The sequence below is a fragment of the Taudactylus pleione genome, unplaced genomic scaffold (genome assembly GCF_031769625.1).
Source record: "Taudactylus pleione unplaced genomic scaffold, aTauple2 ptg000231l, whole genome shotgun sequence".
Classification (NCBI taxonomy): Eukaryota; Metazoa; Chordata; class Amphibia; order Anura; family Myobatrachidae; genus Taudactylus; species Taudactylus pleione.
Window position 1 is genome coordinate 4,794,205 of NW_028284633.1, and position 13,896 is coordinate 4,808,100.

Genomic DNA, 13,896 nt, shown 5'->3' on the forward strand with positions numbered 1-13,896 from the left:
AGCCGGCCCCACTGACATCACTAGTGATGTCAGTGGGAGTGATTTTGGCTCTGATAGAGCCAAAATCACTCCGGGCCTTGCGGTTGAGAAACTCAACCGCAGGCTCCGGCTCGCAGTGGCGATGGTCGCGATGGTCAAGACCATCGCGACCATCAACCTGCACGCTCGTATAGGCTGTGGGTGGTGACCCGTCCGGCTCTGAATGAGGGCCAAAGTTTCTTGCTTTTTTTTTTCTTGCTCAGCTGACAGCTCTGAATTAGCCCCAATAGCCACAGTAACTAAAACAAGCTGCACTCCATAATATCCCATCAGCACACATTGCTATAGGTGTGGGTACAGGCATGTCGGAGGAGTGAAGCAGCAGTGCAGGGACATGTATGGAAGTGACCAGGAGGTACAGCTTGAGGACATAGACAGACGTTATGACAGTGTAGAAGATAAGGGGCCACTAGCAAAGGTGACTGACAGGAATCTACTTAGCCCATGTCTCCTAACTCTGCTCAAACCACAAAAATCTCTCATTAAGTGGCCTATTTATCAATAATCACATACTCAATACGATTTAGGCGAGATGGTAGCGCCCATGATCGCACTGCAGTATGCGATCATAGCGCCGTGATGTATTAAATAGCACCTGCAGGGACAGGGGCTTCAAAAGGCGCGGTCTACAGTCCACGGAGGCGCAGCAGCCATTGCCGGAGAGGGTCATTTTTGCCATGTGGGCTACAGCAGCCCAACGTCATTTTCAGATGATGTAGACTGCGGGGGCCACACTCTGACAGCATCGCATCCCCCATAGAGAGCTATGGTGGTCCGGGCTGCTGGCGGAAATGGAGTGACTGCAGCAGGTATCAAGAGATATCTGCTGCGATCCCTCCATAATACATCTATGGGATACTTAATATTTGCGAGTATTTCCCGAAAAACTGTGTTTTCGGGGAATATGCCGCAAATGCATTAATGATAAATAGGCCCCTAAGATGTTTCTGTTGCATGGATGTTACAAACAGGTTACGAGCACATTTATTTCTGCTGGAGGTAGACGTGTGTCACTCCTGCATATACTAAACAGGCCATTTCTCTATGCCATTAGTATTGCACACTATCAGTGTCATAAGGAGCAGGAAAAACATAAAAGTAAAACACCTTGTATTTTGTTGCAATTTTACTGATTAAAGAACAAAAACAAAACCCATAAGATCTTTGTGCTTTCTCTTTAATTCTCAAAATGACAAACAGATGGGTTGGTTATTTCCGACCCCCTCTCCCCCCTTTTCTCTATCCCCAAACACACACAGATGCAGAGGGAGAGCTTAGCTGCAAGGCTCCCGCCAGCTGGCCTGCGCCAGGTCTGTGCTAAGCATTTTATTCCACGTTCTCAGAGCCCTGAGCAGTGGGGACCTGGGGGCTTCCTGTTAGAATGGGCTTTGGCTGTAGTTACGTGTTACACAGTAATGATTAGAAAGTCTGCACAGGCCAGAGAAGGGCTCTCAGAGCCCTTATTGTTCTATGGCTACATGCACCATCCGGGCTTTGTGCCAAGGTGAAGGTTAGCTGTGTGGCTGTGATGAAGAGGCATTATCTGGTGCTCAGCATAATTACCGCCTGTCCGCTGCTATGTATGTTGGAAGTTTACTAAAGTGAAGGACACCGCAGCTTATCAGAAAGGAAATAATCTATGATCCTCTTACCATCCCACCTGCCCTCTCCACAAGCAAACCTCCTGTAGATCCCCAATATCTACCCCTAGCCCAAACCCGATTGCTCCTTTGTCACAGTCTACTCAGTTCTCTGCCTTTCCCTGCTCCCTCACTGCTCATGACTTCTTCACCTACATCAAAGGCAAACCTAGCATCATCCTCCGAGAAGCCTCACCTCACCAGATCCATCACCCTACACCCATCACCCTCATACTCTCCTGTTACTGGAGGACACTTCTTTCTTACTCCTGCCTCCTACACACTGTCCCCAACCCCCAATGATCACCTTGTCAACCTGTCCACCTCCACCTGGACATTACCTTCCATCTTCAGACATGCGCTCATCTCTCCATCCTCAAGAATCCATCTGCTGAAATCAGCTCTATCGCCAAGTTCCTCCTCCTCCTCACCAGCAATGGGGCCTCTGCAGCCCTCTACCGTTTATCGCCTACCTTTCTGAATGCTCTACTACTGACACATCCACTCCTCTACTGTCTGATTGGGCCGAATTTAATTCAGTGCAATGTTCAATAGCCGCGGGAGAGAGCTCCTGAAGCTATTCAACACACCGCGCTGTTTGGGCAGCTACAGGATTTCTTCTCACACCCCCCCTGGGGATGCGAGGAGAAATCCGACAAAAGTGCCGGCCATGCAGCTGTTTGCCGGCTTAGTGCGGCGCTAACAGCTGCGCGCCAAGCACTTTAGTTGGAGAATGCCGGTCACCGCGCCTTAACACCCAGGTTAAGTCGCGAGAACCGGCATTCTCAGACTTAACTGTTTCCCGACCAGGCAAACAGTGCGTTTGATTTGAATAGCTGCAGGAGCTCCCTCCCGCGGCTATTCAACATCGCACTGAAATGAATTCGGCCCAGCGTGCGGTCATTCAAGGCTCTGATTTCTCACTGTGAACTAATGTACACATTTAGCCTCCACTAACATCTCCCCTTCTCTGCCATACTAGCCTCACTGCCACTTTAATCTGGATGCCCCAGCGCTACCTAAAGCTCAAACTGTCCATCCTTACACATGCCACTAGAAATCCTTACACATGCCACTACCCTCCTCTAGCCTTCCATCACACCCTCCTCTAATGCCTTGCTGTCGTCTTTGACTCCAACCTCAGCTTCACTCCATACATCCGGCCCCCCGTGCTGCCTTGTCATCTCCCCCCCCGACCACTTCTCACTACGGTAGTTACCAAAACCCTTATCCATATTCTCATTATTTCCCATCTTCACTATTGCAAACCCCTACTATCTGGCATTCACCTAATTTACAGATGTGTCCACATACATCTATCCTCCGCACGCTACAACGTAACGCGTGAGCATCGTGCGACTCTGTAGCACTGAGTGACATTTTGTGCAACTTTTTCCCTTAAAATGCATCTTATTTGCAAAGCGATGCAAATAGGAGGGACGAGCAGCTTCTGGTGATTAAAATGATATGCGGCATGCCTATAATCTGTGTGCGACTGCTGGTGTATCTGCATGCAAAATACTACCTCAGTGTCAGCGTCTGTGACACAGTAACGTAGCGTTTCGCATGCAGATACAGCCGCAATCAGCAAATCATCTCTTTTATATCTCATCATGAGATAAAGACTCAGGGCCTCATTCAGAGTCGCTCGCTGCTGGAGAGCGCTCGCTCTGAATCAGGGCATTTCTTTTTCCCTTCAGGCCGCTCGCAGCTTTTGCGAGCGGCCTGGAGCCGGTCGCGATTATCGGACTTGCTAGGAGACCCTGTGGTAGGGTCTCAGCTCTCGCAAGCCCGAGTGGACTCCCTGCTCTAATAGAGCAGGGAGTCCACTACTGACATCACTAGTGATGTCAGTAGGGCCGCCGACAAACGCCAGGCGTTCCTGAGTTTGTGCAGCCACGCTCCCTCCCCGCCTACAAAACGGAGCGAGCTGTCAATCAACATCGACAGCCGCCCCGTCTTGTAGAGAGACCCGTAGTGACGGAGCAGCCGTCGCTGGACGGGGCTCGCGCATGCTGGAGGCGGCGCATGCGCAGTGGGGGACTATAGACCCGCTTGCAAGCGGGTCTGAATCAGGCCCTCTGCCCAGACCTTCATCCAATCTATCAAGACCCACCTCCATTGCCAACCATGGGGGTAGGCGTGTTTAATGCACAACTGCAGGATTTGTAACTTAAAAGGGGCCAATTCAATTCAGTGAGAAAGTCACCATTTTCCAATGGCTTCACGCGTTACCCGACGAAAGGCAGAAATCAGCCTACAGTAACTGGCCATTATAAGCGCAGTGCGAGCAGCTCGCGTGTAACTGAATCCAGCCCGTAGTCTAGCACCACAGTTATGTGGCATAAACAATAATAATGTGTCTTTTTCACAAAGCTGGAATCATAGGGGGAATTCAATTGTCCTTTGGACGCTCGACATAGCTATTCAATTGCTGTTCCAATCAGGCACAAGTGCCGCGTGGTGTCCCTAATGGTTACGGCTGGGCATCATGACCTTTGCAGGGTAAATACTGGCTGCATTGACCCCAAAACTTCTAAGCATCTGAAGATGCTTTTGCATGTAGCCCACAAATGCCGGACAGCTTTATTCTTAAAGCTTAGATTTCAGTTTGGACACGCACTGGACAAATATACATCTCTCTGCGCATGTTACATCTGCCCTGCCTGCAGCGCAGCATGGTTTTACCCAGGTGCACAGTTTTCTTTTCTGCTTTGCCCCCCACTCAGCCCCATTAAGTTCAGAGTACCTGCTGTTCTTGCACAGCCCAAAACATGAACATTTCTGCAATGGCGAAACCGAAATATTAGGGTTTACGTAGTAGGGTGTGAGATGTGTGAAGCAGCGCAATGACGCCATCTCGGCTGCAAATTTAAAGCGCCTATAAATGAAAAGGCAAAACCAAATCTGATAAATTATTGGCACTTTAAATCTTGCAACAGAGATCTCGGAAATTGCGCTGCGTCACACAACTCGCACCCTGTTACATAAACGCGGCCTTTTTTCCTATCCAGGCCCTATTGTACACAACAAATAATGGTGTTATGCAAAGTACGTTCAGCAGAGTACAGAGGACAGACAGGAGCTTCTAAAGGAACAAAGGGTTTTTCTTATTATTGTACCTCTGATAAACGTGTTCCGTGCTGGAGGCCATATCTCCAGAAGGACATAGATAAATAAGATTATGTAAAGAAAGGCAAATACCATCGGCCATGGTCACACGTTTTACCAGGACAGACCAGAAGGGCCTCAATAGTCTGGAGCGCAGATGGAAGAAGGAATATACAGTATACAGTACAGCTTTCATCTATATAGGGTTATTACAAGGCACAGGAGGGAAGCGTCTGCAGGAAGAGAACAGGAGGACATCTGGGGGTTTAGGGGAAATCTGAGGCAGAATTACTTTACTAAAAATGTAATAAGCTAATGGGATTTACCTATGTTCAGGACAGACAGGCACGATTCAATTCAACATGAACTGGATAGCGCTGGGAAAGAGCTCCCGAAGCTATTCAATTCAGCGCGCTGTTATGAGGGAGAATGCCCGTTCTCGCGCCTTAAACATGGTGTTTAGTCAAGAGAACCGCCATTCTCCAACTAAACTGCCCGGCGCGATGCTGTTTCCGCAGTGCTAAGGTAAGAAAACAGCATCGCGCCTGTAGTTTTGGCGGATTTCTGCTCGCACCCCAGGAAGGGTGCGAGAAGAAATCCTTAGTGGGGCTTAACAGCACGCTGAATTGAATAGCGACGGGAGGTCCTTTCCGGCGCTATTCAATTTGCATTGAATTGAATCGAGACCATTATTTTTGAAAATCTGAAATTAAATAAAAAACCTGAAAAAACAAAATAGGGTGTGAGGTTTCTAGGGAAAGGCAAGCGTAGGCATGTGCGAGTCTTATCTACAGTCAGATCTATATTTCCATGTAAACATTGGGATTTATCACAATTTTTTTTTATTACTAAAGCGGCATAAAAATTATAATAATAAAAAAAAAAAAACAGCCCAGCATTTTTCAGTTACTCTGGGATCCATTTACTATGCTAATTATTGGGGTCCGGGTGCCCCCGGTAATTAGGTATCCAACTCTCTGCGAGCAGCAGCAGTGGATACAAAGCCACCGAAGTAATTCAGGTACGGGGACGGGTGATCTGAAAACCAGCTGTCACCACAATCCCCTTCACTGCTGCTTCCTGACGCACTCAGCAGTGCTACTGAGCAACGGCACATCAACTCGCCCTCATCTCATATATACGCGTCGCAGGATGAGCCACCTCGCAACTAACTGCATCGACCCCAATGCTTCGAAACAGCTATATGGGCAAAGGTCAGTAACCCATCCAGTCATAAAGGGGGCGATTCAATTCAGCGCACCATTAATAGCGACAGGAAGGAGTTCCTGGAGCTATTCAATTCAGCGGGCTGTTTAGTCCGACTAAACTCACTTAAGGGCCGTATTCAATTAGAAGCGAAAACTCAGATTCCGCGGAAAAGTATCGAGGATGATGGCATTTCGCCTGGCGAAAACTTATCCCCATATTCAATTCCAAAGACTTTTCGCGTCAATGCAATGTAATCAGTGGAAAAGTTTTGACTATGAATAGCAGGCAGAAAAAAGTGCAGGATTGCGGTTTTGGGGTGAAAACTTCGGGGAAACCCCCCTGCACCCTTGGGACAGTCCCTCAAAGATAAACGGTGTCAAAATGTATTTATTTATTTTAAAAAAAAAGACTTTAGAACACCCCAAAAAAAGTACTTTCATTTTGGGGGTGAAAAAGTGCAAAGTTGGGGGAAAAACTTAAAAACTATCGAAATATACTTCTGGGGGTCCCCAAGTATGGGGCAGGTGTTTTTATGATTGCAGGTGCTTGCGGCAGGTGGATTTTTTACGTGATTTAAAACTTCACTTTAGCAATTTAAAAATATGCTAGCGCCCATTTGCATGTACCTCAAATTTGCTAGGAGTAATTATTTTCTCATTAAAATATTGCTTAATGCTATTCTTCACCACTTGTGTTAATGCAGTAAATTGAACCAATGGTCACACCTTAAGTACCACAAATACCTTCAGTAGGGCTAATCGGGGGCATCTATAGTGATCCCCAATGTTAGTGCATCTTTTGGAGGGTGTTCCCCATGTTTGACAGGACTTTTCACCTGTTTCAGTTTCGCTGGGTGCAGTTTTCGTGTCCTTTCGAATTGAATGGCATGCGAAAAAGTATCGCGGGTGCGAAACCAATTGAATACGGCCCTAAGTCGGAGAATATCGGTTAGCGCAACTAAAGCTGGGTGTTTGGTCAGAGAATGTTGATTAGCGAGACTAAAGTGCTGCCCGTGAGGCTGTTAGGGCCGCGCTAAGCCGGCAAACAGCCCCGCGGCCGGACTTTGTTCGGATTTCCTAGCAGTGCGAAAAGAAATCCTTCAGTCGGCCTAACGGCGCACTGAACTGAAACAAAAAGATTTTACAGATTCACATTTAACAAAAAATTATTTGCATCTCATACAACACACTGAGGACACAAGGACAGGTGAAAGCAGTGGTGCTTGGTCAGTTGTCAGTACACAGGATTATTAGGAGAATTACATACAGATTATATAACAATTAGTGCTGCTCAGTTCTTACATGAAGGTCAAAATCAGGGAATGAGAATTACATCCTGGGAACGAAATAACTGATGACGTCCAGTTTCCCAGGATCCAAATGCAGATGCAGGACAAGAGAAGTGGTACTGTGCAACACTCCATACACACCAAGCCGAACATCCAGCACACATACCATGGAAGTGGCACTGTGCACATTACATACAGAATAAGAACATATGCTGAGTATAACATCCAGCACACATACCATGGAAGTGGCACTGTGCACATTACATACAGAATAAGAACATATGCTGAGTATAACATCCAGCACACATACCATGGAAGTGGCACTGTGCACATTACATACAGAATAAGAACATATGCTGAGTATAACATCCAGCACACATACCATGGAAGTGGCACTGTGCACATTACATACAGAATAAGAACATATGCTGAGTATAACATCCAGCACACATACCATGGAAGAGGCACTGTGCACATTACATACAGAATAAGAACATATGCTGAGTATAACATCCAGCACACATACCATGGAAGTGGCACTGTGCACATTACATACAGAATAAGAACATATGGTGAGTATAACATCCAGCACACATACCATGGAAGTGGCACTGTGCACATTACATACAGAATAAGAACATATGGTGAGTATAACATCCAGCACACATACCATGGAAGTGGCACTGTGCACATTACATACAAAATAAGAACATATGCTGAGCATAACATCCAGCTCTCAGAACAAGGGCAGTGGCACTGTGCCCGTTACCATATTGAATAAGAACAGATGCTGAGTATGACATCCAGCACACAGAACATTAGAAGTGGCACTGTGCATGATACCATACTGAATAAATAACACCTTTCACACAGAACATGGGCAGTGGCACTGTGCATGAGCAGATGCAGAGTATCACACCCAGCACACAGAACATGGGCAGTGGCACTGTGCATGAGCAGATGCGGAATATCACAGATAACATGGGCAGTGGCACTGTGCATGAGCAGATGCGGAATATCACAGATAACATGGGCAGTGGCACTGTGCATGAGCAGATGCTGAGTATCACACCCAGCACACATAACATGGGCAGTGGCACTGTGCATGAACAGATGCTGAGTATCACACCCAGCACACAGAATACAGGCAGTGGCACTGTGCATGAACAGATGCTGAGTATCACACCCAGCACACAGAATACAGGCAGTGGCACTGTGCATGAACAGATGCTGAGTATCACACCCAGCACACAGAATACAGGCAGTGGCACTGTGCATGAACAGATGCTGAGTATCATACCCAGCACACAGAACATGGGCAGTGGCACTGTGCATGAGCAGATGCTGAGTATCACACCCAGCACACAGAACATGGGCAGTGGCACTGTGCATGAACAGATGCTGAGTATCACACCCAGCACACAGAATACAGGCAGTGGCACTGTGCATGAACAGATGCTGAGTATCATACCCAGCACACAGAACATGGGCAGTGGCACTGTGCATGAGCAGATGCTGAGTATCACACCCAGCACACAGAACATGGGCAGTGGCACTGTGCATGAACAGATGCTGAGTATCACACCCAACACACATAACATGGGCAGTGGCACTGTGCAAGAGCAGATGCTGAGTATCACACCCAGCACACAGAATACAGGCAGTGGCACTGTGCATGAACAGATGCTGAGTATCATACCCAGCACACAGAACATGGGCAGTGGCACTGTGCATGAGCAGATGCTGAGTATCACACCCAGCACACATAACATGGGCAGTGGCACTGTGCATGAACAGATGCTGAGTATCACACCCAGCACACAGAATACAGGCAGTGGCACTGTGCATGAACAGATGCTGAGTATCATACCCAGCACACATAACATGGGCAGTGGCACTGTGCATGAGCAGATGCTGAGTATCACACCCAGCACACAGAACATGGGCAGTGGCACTGTGCATGAGCAGATGCTGAGTATCACACCCAGCACACAGAACATGGGCAGTGGCACTGTGCATGAGCAGATGCGGAATATCACACATAACATGGGCAGTGGCACTGTGCATGAGCAGATGCTGAGTATAACATCCAGCACACATACCATGGAAGTGGCACTGTGCACATTACATACAGAATAAGAACATATGGTGAGTATAACATCCAGCACACATACCATGGAAGTGGCACTGTGCACATTACATACAGAATAAGAACATATGCTGAGTATAACATCCAGCACACATACCATGGAAGTGGCACTGTGCACATTACATACAGAATAAGAACATATGCTGAGTATAAAATCCAGCTCTCAGAACAAGGGCAGTGGCAATGTGCACGTTACCATATTGAATAAGAACGGATGCTGAGTATGACATCCAGCACACAGAACATTAGAAGTGGCACTGTGCATGTTACCATACTGAATAAATAACACCTTTCACACAGAACATGGGCAGTGGCACTGTGCATGAGCAGATGCAGAGTATCACACCCAGCACACAGAACATGGGCAGTGGCACTGTGCATGAGCAGATGCGGAATATCACAGATAACATGGGCAGTGGCACTGTGCATGAGCAGATGCTGAGTATCACACCCAGCACACAGAACATGGGCAGTGGCACTGTGCATGAGCAGATGCGGAATATCACAGATAACATGGGCAGTGGCACTGTGCATGAGCAGATGCTGAGTATCACACCCAGCACACATGACATGGGCAGTGGCACTGTGCATCATGAACAGATGCTGAGTATCACACCCAGCACACATAACATGGGCAGTGGCACTGTGCATGAGCAGATGCGGAATATCACAGATAACATAGGCAGTGGCACTGTGCATGAGCAGATGCTGAGTATCACACCCAGCACACAGAACATGGGCAGTGGCACTGTGCATGAGCAGATGCTGAGTATCACACCCAGCACACAGAACATGGGCAGTGGCACTGTGCACGAACAGATGCTGAGTATCACACCCAGCACACATAATATGGGCAGTGGCACTGTGCATGAACAGATGCTGAGTATCACACCCAGCACACAGAATACAGGCAGTGGCACTGTGCATGAGCAGATGCAGAGTATCACACCCAGCACACATGACATGGGCAGTGGCACTGTGCATCATGAACAGATGCTGAGTATCACACCCAGCACACATAACATGGGCAGTGGCACTGTGCATGAGCAGATGCGGAATATCACAGATAACATAGGCAGTGGCACTGTGCATGAGCAGATGCTGAGTATCACACCCAGCACACAGAACATGGGCAGTGGCACTGTGCATGAGCAGATGCTGAGTATCACACCCAGCACACAGAACATGGGCAGTGGCACTGTGCACGAACAGATGCTGAGTATCACACCCAGCACACATAATATGGGCAGTGGCACTGTGCATGAACAGATGCTGAGTATCACACCCAGCACACAGAATACAGGCAGTGGCACTGTGCATGAGCAGATGCAGAGTATCACACCCAGCACACATGACATGGGCAGTGGCACTGTGCATCATGAACAGATGCTGAGTATCACACCCAGCACACATAACATGGGCAGTGGCACTGTGCATGAGCAGATGCGGAATATCACAGATAACATAGGCAGTGGCACTGTGCATGAGCAGATGCTGAGTATCACACCCAGCACACAGAACATGGGCAGTGGCACTGTGCATGAGCAGATGCTGAGTATCACACCCAGCACACAGAACATGGGCAGTGGCACTGTGCACGAACAGATGCTGAGTATCACACCCAGCACACATAATATGGGCAGTGGCACTGTGCATGAACAGATGCTGAGTATCACACCCAGCACACAGAATACAGGCAGTGGCACTGTGCATGAGCAGATGCAGAGTATCACACCCAGCACACATAACATGGGCAGTGGCACTGTGCATGAGAAGATGCTGAGTATCACACCCAGCACATGGTAAGTGGCACTGTGCATGAGCAGAAGCGGAATATCACACATAACATGGGCAGTGGCACTGTGCATGGGCAGATGCTGAGTATCACACCCAGCACACAGAACATGGGCAGCGGCACTGTGCATGGGCAGATGCTGAGTATCACACCCAGCACATGGGCAGTGGCACTGTGCATAAGCAGATGCGGAATATCACACCCAGCACATGGTAAGTGGCACTGTGCACGTTACCATATTGAATAAGATGCTGAGTATGACATCTAGCACACCCAGCATACTATACAGCACCAGGGACGCCGCATGCGCAGTACATAGTCCGCTCACCTGGAGATGAAGGGAAGCCCCGCCCACCTGCCTGGTCACGTGGTGTAATCAGAACGATAGGATTATCAGGGCAGGTGTGGCAGGAGCGGGTGAGCCTGAGGGGGAGGTGACGGCACCGCACTCTGCATAGATGTCCCCGGGCTGCCTCCCGTTCCCCCAGCACCACCCGCGGTCAGGTGACACCGGGAAACACACAGGAGGATTTCCCCGACGCTCCAGCCACACAGCCAGCCGCGTCCCGGCCAGAGGCGCATGCGCACTGCGCTCGAGCTCCGCCCCTCCTGCCCAGCGACAAGCCTCTGACGTCACGCGGTTTTCGCGGGCTTTCTGCTGATTGGTCCGTTCGTCCCACCTCTTCCCGCGCTTATTATTTATATGACAGGGATGATGCGCGTGAGGAAGGAGGAATAGGGAGAGCACCAGCAGCATGGTGCCCCAGTGTGCCCGGCCTGTGCACTATAACATGGGTGCCCCAGTGTGCAGCCCGGCCTGTGCACTATAACATGGGTGCCCCAGTGTGCAGCCCGGCCTGTGCACTATAACATGGGTGCCCCAGTGTGCAGCCCGGCCTGTGCACTATAACATGGGTGCTGCAGTGTGCCCGGCCTGTGCACTATAACATGGGTGCCCCAGTGTGCCCGGCCTGTGCACTATAACATGGGTGCCCCAGTGTGCAGCCCGGCCTGTGCACTATAACATGGGTGCTGCAGTGTATTACATACATGGTGTCCCTGTGTGCCCGGCCTGTGCACTATAACATGGGTGCCCCAGTGTGGCCGGCCTGTGCACTATAACATGGGTGCCCCAGTGTGCCCGGCCTGTGCACTATAACATGGGTGCTGCAGTGTGCAGCCCGGCCTGTGCACTATAACATGGGTGCCCCAGTGTGCAGCCCGGCCTGTGCACTATAACATGGGTGCTGCAGTGTGCCCAGCCTGTGCACTATAACATGGGTGCTGCAGTGTATTACATACATGGTGTCCCTGTGTGCCCGGCCTGTGCACTATAACATGGGTGCCCCAGTGTGCAGCCCGGCCTGTGCACTATAACATGGGTGCCCCAGTGTGCCCGGCCTGTGCACTATAACATGGGTGCCCCAGTGTGCCCGGCCTGTGCACTATAACATGGGTGTCCCTGTGTGCAGCCCGGCCTGTGCACTATAACATGGGTGCTGCAGTGTATTACATACATGGTGCCCCAGTGTGCCCGGCCTGTGCACTATAACATGGGTGCCCCAGTGTGCCCGGCCTGTGCACTATAACATGGGTGCCCCAGTGTGGCCGGCCTGTGCACTATAACATGGGTGCCCCAGTGTGCAGCCCGGCCTGTGCACTATAACATGGGTGCCCCAGTGTGCCCGGCCTGTGCACTATAACATGGGTGCCCCAGTGTGCCCGGCCTGTGCACTATAACATGGGTGCCCCAGTGTGCAGCCCGGCCTGTGCACTATAACATGGGTGCTGCAGTGTGCAGCCCGGCCTGTGCACTATAACATGGGTGCCCCAGTGTGCAGCCCGGCCTGTGCACTATAACATGGGTGCTGCAGTGTGCCCGGCCTGTGCACTATAACATGGGTGCTGCAGTGTATTACATACATGGTGTCCCTGTGTGCCCGGCCTGTGCACTATAACATGGGTGCCCCAGTGTGCAGCCCGGCCTGTGCACTATAACATGGGTGCCCCAGTGTGCCCGGCCTGTGCACTATAACATGGGTGCCCCAGTGTGCCCGGCCTGTGCACTATAACATGGGTGTCCCTGTGTGCAGCCCGGCCTGTGCACTATAACATGGGTGCTGCAGTGTATTACATACATGGTGCCCCAGTGTGCCCGGCCTGTGCACTATAACATGGGTGCTGCAGTGTATTACATACATGGTGTCCCTGTGTGCCCGGCCTGTGCACTATAACATGGGTGCTGCAGTGTATTACATACATGGTGTCCCTGTGTGCAGCCCGGCCTGTGCACTATAACATGGGTGCTGCAGTGTATTACATACATGGTGTCCCTGTGTGCCCGGCCTGTGCACTATAACATGGGTGCTGCAGTGTATTACATACATGGTGTCCCTGTGTGCCCGGCCTGTGCACTATAACATGGGTGCTGCAGTGTGCCCGGCCTGTGCACTATAACATGGGTGCCCCAGTGTGCAGCCCGGCCTGTGCACTATAACATGGGTGCCCCAGTGTGCCCGGCCTGTGCACTATAACATGGGTGCCCCAGTGTGCAGCCCGGCCTGTGCACTATAACATGGGTGCCCCAGTGTGCCCGGCCTGTGCACTATAACATGGGTGCCCCAGTGTGCCCGGCCTGTGCACTATAACATGGGTGCCCCAGTGT

The 13,896-nt window shown here is 50.0% G+C and overlaps 1 protein-coding gene across 2 annotated transcripts in view; it reads right to left on the bottom strand.

The window, feature by feature from the left end:
* The window catches only part of CASP2 (caspase 2), a 51,999-nt gene extending 40,168 nt beyond the window's left edge, over window positions 1-11,831 (bottom strand). For both annotated transcript variants that reach the window (XM_088479389.1, XM_088479390.1), the window contains exon 1: window positions 11,560-11,831. The gene's annotated coding sequence lies outside the window, so the exon portion shown is untranslated. The remainder of the gene's footprint in view (window positions 1-11,559) is intronic.
* Between the last annotated feature and the right edge of the window lie 2,065 nt (window positions 11,832-13,896).